Below are 15,073 nucleotides of genomic sequence, written 5' to 3' on the forward strand. Positions count from 1 at the left end.
ATACATCTCTTCTAACTATGCGGCAGCCAATGGCACATCACTCACAAAAAGTGACAGATGCCCCCGCACTGAGTTCCGGAATGTTCTCCTGAGTTCCGAGTTCCACCTCGGGTCAATCTTCCAAACGTGATTATGGATAACTGAGGCTGCCAGAGCTTTTCCAGGCCAACATTTCTAGCATGAACATGAGCGCTTTTCCTCACCCTTACCTTTCCCCACTCGCTTTCCATTCATCTGGCAACTACAGTTATCTAAAAAAAATATTAAAAATCTTGGTGACAAACTTGGTTTTGGGTATTTCAATGTAATGTTGCATTTTACTGTCAATTATAAACAATTTAAAACATTTTAGTTGCTAAAAACATACCCCCCATCAGAACTCTTAAATCATTTACAATATTTTTTTAAGATCAATGTATTGCAGTTACAAATTGATTTTTAACATTAAACTGTATTCACCAATGTTAACCACAGAGTGAATTCTCAAGAGAATCAATGGTGAATTAGCCTTCTGGCTGAAGCTACAAATTGACAACATGACTCAACAGATCTATAAGGCCACAAAGTTGAAGAGAATTATTGTGGTCATCCTTGTTCCTTTGTTTGCTGTTTCCAATTAAAGTGAAACGGAAGAGGACACCACAATAAAGGAAGAGTTTCACCATGAAATACAGCTTTGAGGACGCAGAACCAAATAAATCGAGCCAAAAAAAAAAATGCAGTATGATGACAATTGGACTGGATCTCTAGTCTGGACACAAATAAGGATGAAGACAGCGAAACAAAAGAAGGAAATATGAGATGGGTGAGCAGACAGCAGGATTGGGATACACAGCAGGAGCCAATTTCCAGCACAGTGAAACAACCCCTTCTCTATTTCACACCTCTGAACCTCGCATTCGCTTCAGTTCGGCTCTCGACGGCCCACTGAACCCAGAACAGCCTTGTATAGTAGACTTGAGAGGTATTAACATGCCAGAGGCTGATCCTGGATCCATGTTTGTTTCATTGCTTTTGCTGGAACAGGCTGGAAATCAGCACAGCAGTCGACACCAGAGTGCATTTAAGGTCCCAGCTGGACACCATGTGAAGAGAAACTGCAATAGCTGACAGTTTTCACATACACAGATTGTTAGGCTCCGCCCACCTGTTTACCCTCAGTTTGCCTGCTGTGAACCGATTCAGGTCTATGTATATACAAATTGGGGCTGTTTTATAATTTCACAGATGGTCTCTGGAAGCTGCTGAGCTTGTGTTTTTTAGACCTATACCCGAACATGAAGCAATAAACAAAAATAGAGTGGTTTAGTTTGCTGTGCTAAGTTAGTATTTTATTATCAGCAAAATAACAAAAAATATTTGATGATATATTTAAAAAAATGGGTTTAAGGGTCACAGAACAGCCCAAAATCTTTTAATGAAAGCATAATAATTGTCATTTAAAATCTTTATGCTTTGCCCTTTTTCTTTAAATCACTAGGATTTATCTGTTTGTCAGCAAGAAGTTTTAAGAATATAAAAAATAATGTTATTTAGTCTGATTACCACCAGACTTTTTACTTTATTACCTAAAGTTTTTTTTTTTTTTTTTTTTTTTTGCTGTTAAAGAAATTCATGTTTATTGAACAAAAATGCAATAAATGGATTAAAAGGGGACAGTACACTTTAAAAGTATTTGTTAATTAACATGTTTTTCACTCGTTTACACATTCATATTGCATTGTGAGAACATTTGATGTTGAAAATTAAACTTTATTGACACCTTTAGTAGTTTGAAACAATATATTACATAAGAAATAATAGAGATAAATAAATCCATTTTTTAACAGAAAAGGTGCTGGCAGCTCATTCAATACCTGTTTTATTTTAGTTGCTTTGTTAAACTTAATAGTTCAACATCAAAAGTTTGTCAGAGCAAAGACCAAGGTCACATTATGCAAATAAATAATCAGAAAATACAAGCGAATCACCAGCTAGACAACTGTTAATTAATAGATTTTTTTTTTTTTTTACAGACACATTTATAATGTTATAAAAATGCAAAATTTTAACCCTAAAATGTTTCATGGCCACATAATATTCAGTATTGAGGTCACAGAAATAAATTGCTTTAAAAATAAATAAATAAAAAGTATTTTAGTTTAGTAAAAAGTATTTTTTATTTCTTTTTTTTTAAGTAAATGGAGCTTTACCATTCTGTTAAAATCATAATGGAAGGTAGTATAATTAAGTAAATTTAAATATATTTTAGTTTTTACTGTCAATTATAAAATGTTTAATTAATTTATTTGCTAAAATAAATTTAATTGAACAACTTTTTAAATAAAACTAAGTTCAAATATGTTTTCCCCAATCTCTTAAATCTTCTACATTATATTTAAAATTACATCTGCGCAATATATCGTTTCGGCATCGATATGCAATATGTGAATCTGCAATAGTCACATCGCAAAAACTGCAATGTCGAGTTGGGATTATAATTAACCAGAAAACACAGTTCAGAACATGTGATTTGTAGAGAATTCTTGTGATTTGTAGGGAATTGTAGAGAATCCTTCTTAGACTTTACAGACCTGAAACTTGCCTATAGCACTTATTCATTGTTGCTCTTATAGTTGTGCAAGTTGCTTCCTTGTCCTCATTTGTAAGTCGCTTTGGATAAAAGCGTCTGCTAAATGACTAAATGTAAATGTAAATGTAGAGTCACTGCACAGTTTAACTCTAATCTAATAGGGACTATTTCTAATCTAAAGCAAATTTAAACTATTTCGGCACAATAAATTATAAAAAAATGGAGCCAGCCATACACTGAAAGCACAAATAATGTCTATCAATTCGGTCATGACCAGTGGCTGTCATCCTTGAATCAACCTCCATCTTTGTAAGCTGCTTGCTTTTCAGTCTGTTTCACTGCTCTGTTTGTTAGATGTTTGCTCCAACTTTCTTTTGCAGTCTTAAGCTCGTCAAATGCAAAAAACGCCCAATTCGAATCCCATCTTTGGTTTGACTTCACATGTGAATCACTTGTGCTTCATCTGCGTCTGCTTACTGCACAAGCTGAAAACTCCCCCCACTCCATGTAATGTTTGGATTGTGAGGGCGCAGGTGAGACGTCATTTTTTCAAGAGACACTCAAATACAGCACGTGCGCTGCATATGCAACTTCTATAGGTCATGGAAAACAATTAATTTGCAAACTGAAATATAGTTTGATTATATAGTTTGGAATTTGATATTTTATGAGATTATTACATTTTTTTATTATTATTTTGCGTTTAAATTAAGAATTTTGCAGGGTGGCAAAAATTTCGACCTTTTGTCAATTTTGCTTTGGATTCAGCGATCACAGAATCACGAAAAACTATAGGTCTGTTATATACAGATCACAATATATTGCAGAAAAAAAACAAACAAAAAAAAAAAACATTGCAATGTTGTCTTTTTTAAATATTGTGCAGCCATTTTTTAAATAATGCAAAAAATGGTCCTGATCTCAAACTTTTGAATTGCAGCATACAAGAACCACAGTGCTTTGAAAGCACAAACTTTTTTTTTATATTAAAATGTTAATCAATAATTTTGACCACAGAGTGCATGCAAGAGAATCTATGGTGATTTAGCTTTCTGGCTGGAGCTACAAATTGACAACATGACTTAACAGATCTATAAGGCCACAAAGTTGAAAAGAATTATTGTGGCCATTTATCCTCTTTCTTTGCTTGCAGTTCCAGATTAAAGTAAAATGGAAGATGAGACCACAATAAAGGAAGAGTACAGTGAAGTACAGGATAAATGCTGATTGCTAAGCCCAAACACACACATCAGAACAATATTACGGGTGAAGAATTACACCACCCAGGGCCTGACACTTTATTCATTTCTTAACACTTTCACCAAAACATTTTTTTCCCACAAACTTCAAAATTAGTTATTATTAGGAAAGTTTCAAGCAATTCATCGTTTTGAAAGGGTTGAATAATTTCAGTTTTCTTCCCACTCCACAAAACTGACTCTCTCAATAAAGCCTGAGAGGAAATTCAACTGAGATCCTCTTATGTATGGGATTTAATGCGATCTCAGTGTCTGCCTGGCTCTCACTGTCTGATTTCACTTCCGGAAAGCCAAATATATCTGGTATACAAATTCGATACTGTACATTTGGTGTATTAACTATTCAACATGTGACACCTGAATGCAGTGGACTTGTATTTTAAGGTCAATTTTTATTGTAAATAAACATCAAACTGTACAATCACCTTGACTAGAGATTTTCAAATTGTGTGTAACTTAAATACAATTGTCTACTTTAAACATGTAATGTTGTAAGAAAAGGAATAACTGCCACAATAAAAAGAAAAAAAAAGAAAAGTAGATCTTTTAAACATATAGCAACACATATAATAACATGTATCTTAAAATATATCACAAAAGATTTAGAATAGTTTGTCAAAACTATTCTTTAAGTTAATTTTTTTCTTAATATACATATTAGATGTGGCCTAAGTAAGGTCAGAAATTCTCCAGAAACATGTTTTATGTTCATTTATAACCCCACAAAATACCCCTAGAATGAAATATATATTTGGAGATCCCAGATAGTGTCAGAGCCTGCTCTCTAAAATAATTATACTTTACTATCTTTAGCAACCCAGGCTCATTATTGATACGTACTCCTGTATACATTTTTGGAGATTGTGAAATACGTCCCAGGAGCTATGCCTTTTGCAGTTTTTGTTTTTGCAAATCCACCAGAAGCCACTGTGTATGTTTTTTCAGATCTAATTTTTTTTTTCTCACGAGTGCCATTCACACCTGCTCTTCACACTTAAATAACTAAATTTTATATTCTGATGCGCTATGAACAAATGTCTTGGCTGACAAATGTATGTTTATATGCCCATCACTCATTGGAAAATTAAGCTCCGTACTAGAGACCATCATAGGACAGAGTTTTCAGTCCCACTCTGACAAGATTCTGTACCGCTTCTGTCAGATCCAGCAAAATAAATATACAAAATTTTCCCGCTCCCATTTACAGTATTTAAATTTTGTCATCACTGTATTACTTCTGGTGATATTACCAATATTTATTAGGTGTGTCTAATATTAATCAGGTGGCAGGTCTCTACTCCACATCATGTTTTATAGAAGTATACTGCACTGAAAAAAAAAAGTTAAATCAGCTTAAAATTTTAAGGCAACCAGCTTCATGACATTTTTGAGTTTATTCATACATTCATTTTCTTTTTGGCTTAGTCCCTTTGTTAATCTTGGGTCGCCACAGCGGAATGAACCGCCAACTTATCCAGCATATGTTTTACGCAGTGGATGCCCTTCCAGCTTCAACCCATCTCTGAAAAACATCCATACACACTCATTCACACTTATACACTACGGACAATTTAGCTTACACAATTCACCTGTACCATATTTCTTTGGACTGTGAGGGAAACCAGAGCCCCTGGAGGAAACCCACGCAAACACAGGGAGAACAAGTAAACTCCACACAGAAATGCCAACTAATCCAGCCATTGGATAGGAAAGTAGAGAGAAGGAAAGCATGGGGAGCAGAGAGAGGGGAAGGATCAGCATAGGACTACAAGGCAGAATTAATCTCGGGTCACCGTGAGCAGCGGAGTGCTTGTGTCAACACCCTAACCACTACATCACAGGCGCCAACATGTGCAGTCCATTTCTGAGTTTATTCAACTTAAATTGAGTCAAGTGCAGTATTTGAGTTAAAAGTTGAGTCAACTCAAAAAAGCTCAGCAGCAAGTGCTTTTACAGTGTGTATGCATACCAGTGCCACTATTTGACATCTGTCCAAATGCAGCAAACAGAAAACAATGTAACAAATAGAAAATCAATACTGCTTCTCCTGATTTAAAAATAAAAATCAAATCTCAAATACATAGAGAGTTTAATATAGGCTTAGAAAAACATGAAAATAAAAGGTAAAAATGATCATTGTTGTTATCTCATTATGAAACATTGTGGCCAATCAAATGCATCCTTGGCCATGCATATTAAAGATCTTGTATGTTTTAGTCTGACTGAACAAAAGCATGACGAAGAAAACCATTGCTCTTCTCACTCCTTGCCCAAAGGCCATTTACCCAACAGCTTCCCTTTCTCTCCCACATCTACTCAGACTCAGTTATTACATTAGCCACCACTTTCTTCCGGGTGTGATTTGTGGGTAAAAAACAAATCCGGCCCCTGATAGAGGTCTGCAGTGATGTAGATCACACATTCGGCAGATAGGAAATGCGGCGGCCTGATTACGAGTCTTACTAATGGTGCATTACTGAAATGGTGCTTTTAAAATAGAATGTGTTTTATGAGTGAGCTGTTTATGGGGTTTTGAGGCTGGTTCCCTTTAGTACCTCCATGGGAATTCGAATGGCATCCGCCGCCCGGCGCTGAGCTTTATAGAGATGAATATAATGTGCTCTGATGCAGTGGGCCGTTATTAGATTCTTCCATAGGCTGTTACAATGTGAACTGCACAACAGATGCTGCTATCCATCCCTTCACATACCAATATGAGCACACAATATATGGTCACACGTCACAATAAGGTTAAAATTAGTTATTGTATTTATCAATATGAACTATCTATAAACAACACTTGGACAGCATTTATTTATCATAGCTAAACATTTACGAATGCCTTATTAAAGTGCAATTCATTACATTAGTTAATGCACCGTGAGGTAACATGAACTAACAATGAACATCTGTTTTTTCAACTATCATGAACAGACACTAATAAATGTATTGTTCATAGTTTGTCAACATTTACTACAATCTTATTATAAAGTGTTAGCTAATTATTATAATTATACACTCTTCATTAAAAATTTGAAGGAATATTAGTTTGTGGCTATAATTTTAGACTATGCTAATGTAGCATATATATATATATATATATATATATATATATATATATATATATATATATATATATATATATATATATATATATAATTTTTTTTTTTTAATATTTATATATATATATATATATATATATATATATATATATATATATATATATATATATATATATATATATATATATATATATATACAGACAGATATAAATACAGACATGTGCAGGAACCTCCAAAATTAATTACAGCACGCTAGACCACACAGTACCTAAAAGGTAAAAAAAAAAAAAAAAAAATTACAAAAAGCGTCTTTTTTTTAGATGTTTATTATAACACAGTCAACATATACAGTTATTTGAAATACTTTCAATAGTGTTTTATGAAAATTCAAAGGGTTTTCTTTAAAATTATACCAAATTTTTGCATTTACACCTCTGCATGTGGATTAGGGAAGCTTTAAAATTTGGGTAGGCGAAATCCAGGTGGAAATCCCAAAATAGCAGCAGAGTTTAACTGGTTAGGTGAAAACGTGAATATAGGTCTATATAATCACCTTTTGAAATAGTATGCTATTCAGTTCAAAAGATCAGTTCAAAATTTTATGGAGTTCTTTTAAATAAAATCAGTTGTCCACTGTATAAAAAATAAAACATTTTGAAATATTTATATTTATCAGCTAATATAACAATTATCGCACTTCAAATCTTAAGAGTAATCGGTTATCGATATCGGTTGAAATATCCATATGGGTGCGTCCATAATAATTTGTTGGTTTCTGTACGCCTAGGCCTGATTCTACTGTTGTTGGATCCCTTTGTTTCTTCACTAAAAAATCCAATCATAAATCCAGTCTTTATTTTTAGATCTTGACATCTCAAATACCTCTTTCATTTCTTATTGGAACAACCTTTTGATTATATTAAATGGTTTGGTCACTCCCCCAGATTTTTTAAACAAATAAAATTAAAGAAATATTTAAAAAAAAATATTTACAGATTTAATCTAGTTAAAAAAAAAAAAAAAAAAAAAAACTAAAAATGACATTGACGTCTCTTGCTCTTTCTGTGAGACATCTTCTGAGTCTGTTGCTCACTTACTTTGTGAATGTCCCCCTGTGTTGTGTTTCTGGTATTCTAATTGTCCTAAAGGTTTGTGCTGATATTTCTTTAAGCTATAGACATATTATTTTGGCATTGTAGGGTCACAAAACACTAACACATATTTTTTCATATATATGTCCCACGCTGCTAAAAACACTATTAGGACACATATATTTTACTAAAAAGTGAGAATTGGATGTTTTTATTGGATGTGTTGAAAATAAATTTTGAAGCTAAGTCATGGCCATGAGATCCTTGGGTAAATTCCAGCGTGGTGACTCCATGTTGTACCGGCTGGTACAACAGGATGTCTTTAAGTTTTCAGCATTGATTCATAAAAATGAATTGGTATGAACAAATCAGCGCTTGGTGCAACTTCATTAATATGCATGATAAAGCTTCGAAGACTGTTTTTACCTGTTACAGTGTTCAGATGGCAAAGAGACACCAAGTTGTGTTGCCAGCTTTAATTAAAACAAGTGAAAGAAGAAGAATTGTTTGCAGATATGGATCAGCAGAGTTGCACTTATAAATGTGCCGCAATGAAGGTTTTGTTTACATCTTCCTTTGATTAGGGGACAGCTCGTGTGTGGGCCTACATTTGTGGATTGCAGTGGTCTGCTAACACGTGACAAAAATATATATTTGTAGGTAACATTTTTTACCCGACAGCTTTTCACATCTGAAAATGGGGAAATACAGATTTGCCACTTGTCTTCTTTTAAAAGACGTGGTTCAGTGTTCTTGCTTATGTTAATTCATGCATGATGAATAAAAGTTAGTCTCGTCAGCAGTACTCTTTCAGTTTTAAAAGACATACCTTGGTCAAAATTATTTGGTTAATTAGTTTACAATATGTTAATATCACTACAGTAATATAGACTGAAAGATCCACTGTAAAGGCTGCTCTCTAAATGTAAACATGTAAACACCTTATTCAGACTATTACCATCTTGTAAGATTTTTCGCCATATACAGTATGATTTTTGACACATTTTGTGACAGGATAGTCTATACAGAAACGGCTGTTTAACATTATTTTCTGCACCTACCGGGTCTCTGCATCTACTGAGAATTTTTTTTTCTCGCATACAGCATGCGGTATCAAAATTCCATAAAAACCATATCCAACATCTTCTTTGTCATGGGGGGCATGCAAGAAATGTTCTTGAATGAAAGTAAAAAGAGCCAAACTGCAGTTAAAGTCAACAAATTAGGAATGAAACACCTGAAATATCATGAAACTCTAGAAGAAATTTGGATAGCGTTGCAATAATGCAATGATGTTAATCAAATTATGTGCTATAACATGTAAAACAGGATGCTGAAGGTAACATTCAAAAAGCAATTCATGTAAACACAAATAATTTGATTGCTGATATACATGTGAACGTCACTCCCCTGCGTTTGTGTTCCCACAGTGAAAATCCGCGCATGCATATACTGAAGCTCCCGTTTTCATGCAAACCTATCCCTCTTTCGCCACTTGACACTCTTACCTAAACAAAGCTGGACTCACCCACTTTCCAGACTTTTTAAAATTAGAGGTGTGAAAACACCCTGTGAAGACCCTGTGGGTTTGTGGCCTTTAAAAAAAATGGAAAGTTTTTTTTGTTTTTTTATGCATAAGCGTAAATATACCGAATGTGAACCAATTTTTTTGAGAATTGCATCTGTACTTGAATATCATTTCAGAGTCTTATAACAAGAAATAAATTAAAACTTCTAAAACGTGCTTTATTTAATATTCTGCATTGATTCATGTTATTTTTTTTACATATGCTCTTGCTCTCTTTTTAAATGTATTTTTATTGTATTATTTTAATGTATTTTTCCTTTCTCTTTGCCATACCATTTTAATACTTCTTTAAAATTTGTAATTTTCTTTTTGTGCAAAATTAATATTTGCATTGCTTGTATTATACCTATTCTATAAATAGGGTTTGTCAGATGATGAACAATTATTACCAGTCAATACAAACACACACTTTACAATAAGGTTCATTAGTTAATGCATTTACTAACATGAACTAATCATGAACATCACATGTACAGCATTTATTAATCATAATTGAACCTTTACTAATGCATTATTAACATTTAAGTCCATGCTTGTTAACATTAGTTAGTGCACCATAAGTTAACTTGAACTAACAATGAATAACTGTATTTTCATTAACTAACGTTAACTAGCATGAAGAAATACAGTATAGATGTATTGTTCATTGTTTGTTCATGTTAGTAAATGCATTAATTAACATTAACTAATGAACCTTATTGTAAAGTGTGACCATTTATATATATATATATATATATATATATATATATATATATATATATATATATATATATATATATATATATATATATATATATATATACACTCAGGAAACATGTCTAAAAACACCTTTTTTCTTCTTTTGCTATAACTTTAAGTAGGGCAAAGCAGTGATCTCGAAAGTAATAAAGCTAGATTGTTCTCTATTTTTGCTTTTGTGTAAGTAAAATGACAGGTTTTTTATCTCAATAAATCCAGCGTGCTGCTATTAAAGTTCAAGTTGTTTCTTCACTTAAAAACAAGCCCTCCAAACCATAGGTCAATTATGCTTTTTGTTTCCAGCTCACAAAATGCATTAAGCTTCAATTGAAATCAGTTAGAAGCTACTCAGCCAGAGTAGAGTTCAGCGCTAACATAACAAGACTAAATGAGATCACTGTAAGATAAATGTTTAGTGTTTCTCAATGGCCTTGCCCTTCTGATAGCCCTGGCCTTCATGGTTTATGTGTTCTGCAGTGATCTCAGGGGTTAAAGGAGGTGTTGTGGTGTTTGCCGGCTATCTGTGACAGCTTTGTAATGCTAGCTTGCTAACCTCTGGGCAATATAACTGCATCAGCACAGTCTCCTGTAACTGGTGTGTTTGACACTCAGTCATTGGCATCTCTTGTTAAACAGGTAACATATCTGAGTGTGTGGACAATACTGATTAGACTTTTCAGACTTCAGTTAAGAGGGATGTCTGCTTAAATTAACATTGGCGAGGGTCTTCCAGGCTCATTTTAATTATTATAAAATAACATATTACTATAGGGGGCACAGTGGCTCAGTGGTTAGCCCGGTAAACTTACAGTAAGAAGGTCACTGGTTCGAGCCCCGGCTGAGTAAGTTGACATTTCCTTGTGAAGTATGCATGATTTCTCCCCTGTGGGATTCCTCCGGGTGCTCTGGTTTCCCCCACAGTCCAAAGACATGCACTATAGGTGGAAGGGCATCCGCTGCGTAAAACATACAGTATGCTGGATAAGTTGGTGGTTCATTCTGCTATGATGACCTCTGATAAAATAAAGGGACTAACTAAGCTGAAGGAAAATGAATGAATGAATAACATATTACTTAGGATCTTTATTCATTAACTTTCCTTTAGCTTAGTCTCTTTTTCAGGGGTCGTCTCAGCAAAATAAAACGCCAACTATTCCAAGATATGTTTTACGCAGCAGATGTCCTTCTAGTCGCAACCCAGTACTGGGAAACACCCAGACATTTATACAAACACACGCTCATCACGGCCAGTTTCGTTTAGTTTTAGTTAGGATTTTCATTTGTAATATTTCTATGCACATTTCTGTACATTTGCATCATTGCTGAATAGTACAACATAATATCGGCATAAGTTTTGGGATATCTGATATTAACGTGCACATAAATTATAATTACATCCCAGTCTTATTCTGTAGGGTTTAACATGTAGTTTGCCCAACCTTTTCATTGAATGCTTTGTACATGGTAGGTCTGCACCCTACCAGATTTCTTGCAACGCGAGAATACATTTATGAAAAAAACACGATGTCAGTCGGTAACTCTAGAGCAATTAAAAAGTCAGCAGCTATCCACGGCGCCCATCTATGATTCAGGATGTTGTTCAATTTTCTGCCGCGCCACAGAGTGACATCTGAATAGTTTTATTTAAAGTAATATGCAAATGTGCACGTCCAGCAAATGTTTCATCCAACTGTCATATGCAAGATAAAGCGCAGTGCTTAGAGGTGCATCCGGTGTGCAACTAGCTTCAGAAGACTGGTTGCTCAGATTTAAGGTGGTATATCTACTTTTGTTTAAGGTGGTATATATACATATATCTCATTACAAAGGGCCAAACAATACTGACATTTAGCCTACAATCCTTGCACAACTTACCATTTTATCTGTCATCTCTCTCTTTTGGTAGTACCCAATTTAAACATGGGTTTTGTAAACCAGATTTAAATTTAGTAGAAACAGTTGGGTCGGATAAAAAATTATTATTCTAAGAGGGCAGTGGGTGAACAAAGACAACAGAACATACAGTGGGCTCTGTCGGGTGCGGAATAAAAATTGGTGCGAGCAAGACAGAAAAAATCAGTCCCACGCAGACCTCTACTACAAGGGTTAAGAGTGTTTATATAGGAATGTTTGACTATTTGTTTGTCAAGTTAGGCACTGATGTTAAACAAAAAGGCCCAACTCACAGTCTCTGCTTTAATACTATCTAATCATGCTTAATCAGGTTGAGGTCAGGACATTATCAGGTTGAGATCCGGAGATGAAGGCCAGTCAAGTTTCATTAAAATGGCCTGGTATGCTGAAGAGTAAGAGTTGCTTTCAGTGGAACAAAAGGACCAAACAAAAGCTCTGAACAACTACCATACACTGTTAACCCTTACTGTAGATTATGCAGGAAATAACTGTAAAATAGCCAGTGTTTTGCTGTAATAAAAGGAAACAGTATTTTACTGTAAAAGGAGCAGGATTTGTATGAAATTTTGTAGTGCAAAGAATAAATTACAGTAATTTACTTTATGTACCGATTACAGATAGTTACTGTGATAATAAATGGTAAATCACTGCTCAACCATTATTACCCCATGTACTCTGATGCTTTATGTTGCTATATATATATATATATATATATATATATATATATATATATATATATATATATATATATATATATATATATATATATATATATATATATATATACTGTTCAGTTTTGGTATGTGAATGGTCAGTATTGAGGAGAAAGTGAGACAATGCATTGATGATAAGTTAAATTTCTCTGCAGCCATCTCTGTGTTTTCTTTGGTTCCTTTTATGTTTTTAACATTGAGTATCAGGAGTCAACCAATGTCAAAGTCACAGAGCTAATTAAAAGGTAAAGATATCGACGAGATGCATTTAAAGGCAAAAATATTCACACAGAGCAACCAAATTATCACAATCATTTTTATAACTTTGTTTATTTTTCTAAAATTAATATAATTAGCCTAGTTTAGCCTATAGTTAAGCTTTTAAATTGCACTTTAAGCTGAATATTAGTATTTTGCTAAATAAAAATGTGTTATTTAAAAAATATCTTAAACAGCACGTACATACATTTTTGCAGAGACTCAATTAATTTGTTTGGAAAACTTCAAATGAAGTAGGTAAAAGTGGTATTAACAGTATAGTATAAAGACTTTCCTAAATAAATGTATCAATCAGGTAATTTGTTTTTTTTATTATTATTATTACTACAGGTTTGGAACAACATGAGGATCAGATTATTTATTTATTTATTTGCTTTGGATGAAGTTTTTATATTTTTATTGTTTTTATTCAATGATATGTGCATGATTGTGATAAATGTAGGCAATTCCTTTGAAAATATGCTAGATACACGGGATGTCGAACTCCTGAAGGGCTGCAGCCCAGCAGAATTTAGTTTCAGCCCTGCTTCAACACACTACCTTTAGATTTAGGTTGATCAGGTGTGTTTAATTAGTATAACTGCAATCTTACTCTGTAGATTGTGCTGTAAATAACTGTAAAATAGCAAGTGTTTTGCTGTAATAAAAGGAAACATTTATTATTTATTAACACATATTATTTTACTGTAAAAGGAGTAGACTTTGTATGAAATTGTGTAGTGCAAAGAATAAATTCCAGTAATTTACTTTATGTACTCATTACAGAAAGTAACTGACAATAAATAGCAAATTACTGTTCAACCATTACTGTCCCATCTTCTCTGACGGTTTATGTTGCTATTTATAGAGACGTGCATTTTAAAGGCAGAAAATAATGATTTAGGCATTACCACACACTAGCACAGGCTGTCTGTCTTATTCTAAACACAAAGGTGTTAGAAAGAGTTTTCAGAAAATGCTGGCCCTTTAAGGGAGCCAGGTGTTTGATTTGTTTACTGCTGAGTGCGCTCTATTCTCTGTCCATCAATTCAGATGTAGAGTCTGATATGTATTAGGCTTTAAATAAGAATCTACAATGAGTAAGTAAAATGTGTTCAAATGTTTTTGAGGGTTTCTAAAATAAGGCTGTGTTTTAAGTTATATTGTTGTTATCTTGAACTGTGTACTTGAAAGCTACATTGTTAGCTAGTTAGCCTCTCCTCATATAACTTCTTACATTACTTTTGTTTAAGAATATGTATTTATTTTATATTGCACACTGCCATATGTACAGATGCGAACAGTTGCATGTATCTTTCTGGCAACCAAGCCAAAATTAAATTCCATCATCTCAGTAAGGGAACATGTGCACATCATCACAGGGAATCACAAAAACATGATACACATAGCCATCCACACACAAAAGCTCCACTGTCCGGTCCCAGATTGTGAGTTTGTTGCTAAGTATTTTTCAGAGCTGTGTTTCCATCTATGAATTTATATTAGAAACAATAAAAAAAGTTTGTTGTCATGAGATAATTCTAACAATAAAAGATTGGATCCTTTGGTTTTTCGGTGTTGCCAACTTTATTTTTATTTTTTATAATTATTTTAAACTTTTTATTGAGATTTGACACAGTTTTTAATTATTTAAAACTTTAACATTTAAAAAATAATTATGTTGTGTTTTTTGCTGTTCATTTGCTGATCTACCTTCCTGCAGATTTCAGTTGCTATCCATATCAAACACACCTAAACCAATTAATTAGGACCTGAACACCACTTGATAATTACAGGCAGGTGTGTTTGATATGGGTAGCAACTGAAATCTGCAGGAAGGTAGATATCCAGGAACAGGATTGAGCACCCCTGCTATAT

The 15,073-nt window shown here is 33.6% G+C and overlaps 1 protein-coding gene and 1 long non-coding RNA gene across 3 annotated transcripts in view; one reads left to right on the forward strand and one right to left on the reverse strand.

Annotated features, from left to right (window-relative positions):
* LOC137490330 (uncharacterized) overlaps positions 1-15,073 on the reverse strand; it is a 272,586-nt gene that overhangs the window by 130,289 nt on the left and 127,224 nt on the right. The gene's annotated exons all lie outside the window — the stretch shown is intronic.
* LOC141375639 (uncharacterized) overlaps positions 1-15,073 on the forward strand; it is a 35,545-nt gene that overhangs the window by 4,583 nt on the left and 15,889 nt on the right. The window lies entirely within an intron of this gene.

The sequence above is a fragment of the Danio rerio genome, chromosome 8 (genome assembly GCF_049306965.1).
Source record: "Danio rerio strain Tuebingen ecotype United States chromosome 8, GRCz12tu, whole genome shotgun sequence".
NCBI lineage: Eukaryota > Metazoa > Chordata > Actinopteri > Cypriniformes > Danionidae > Danio > Danio rerio.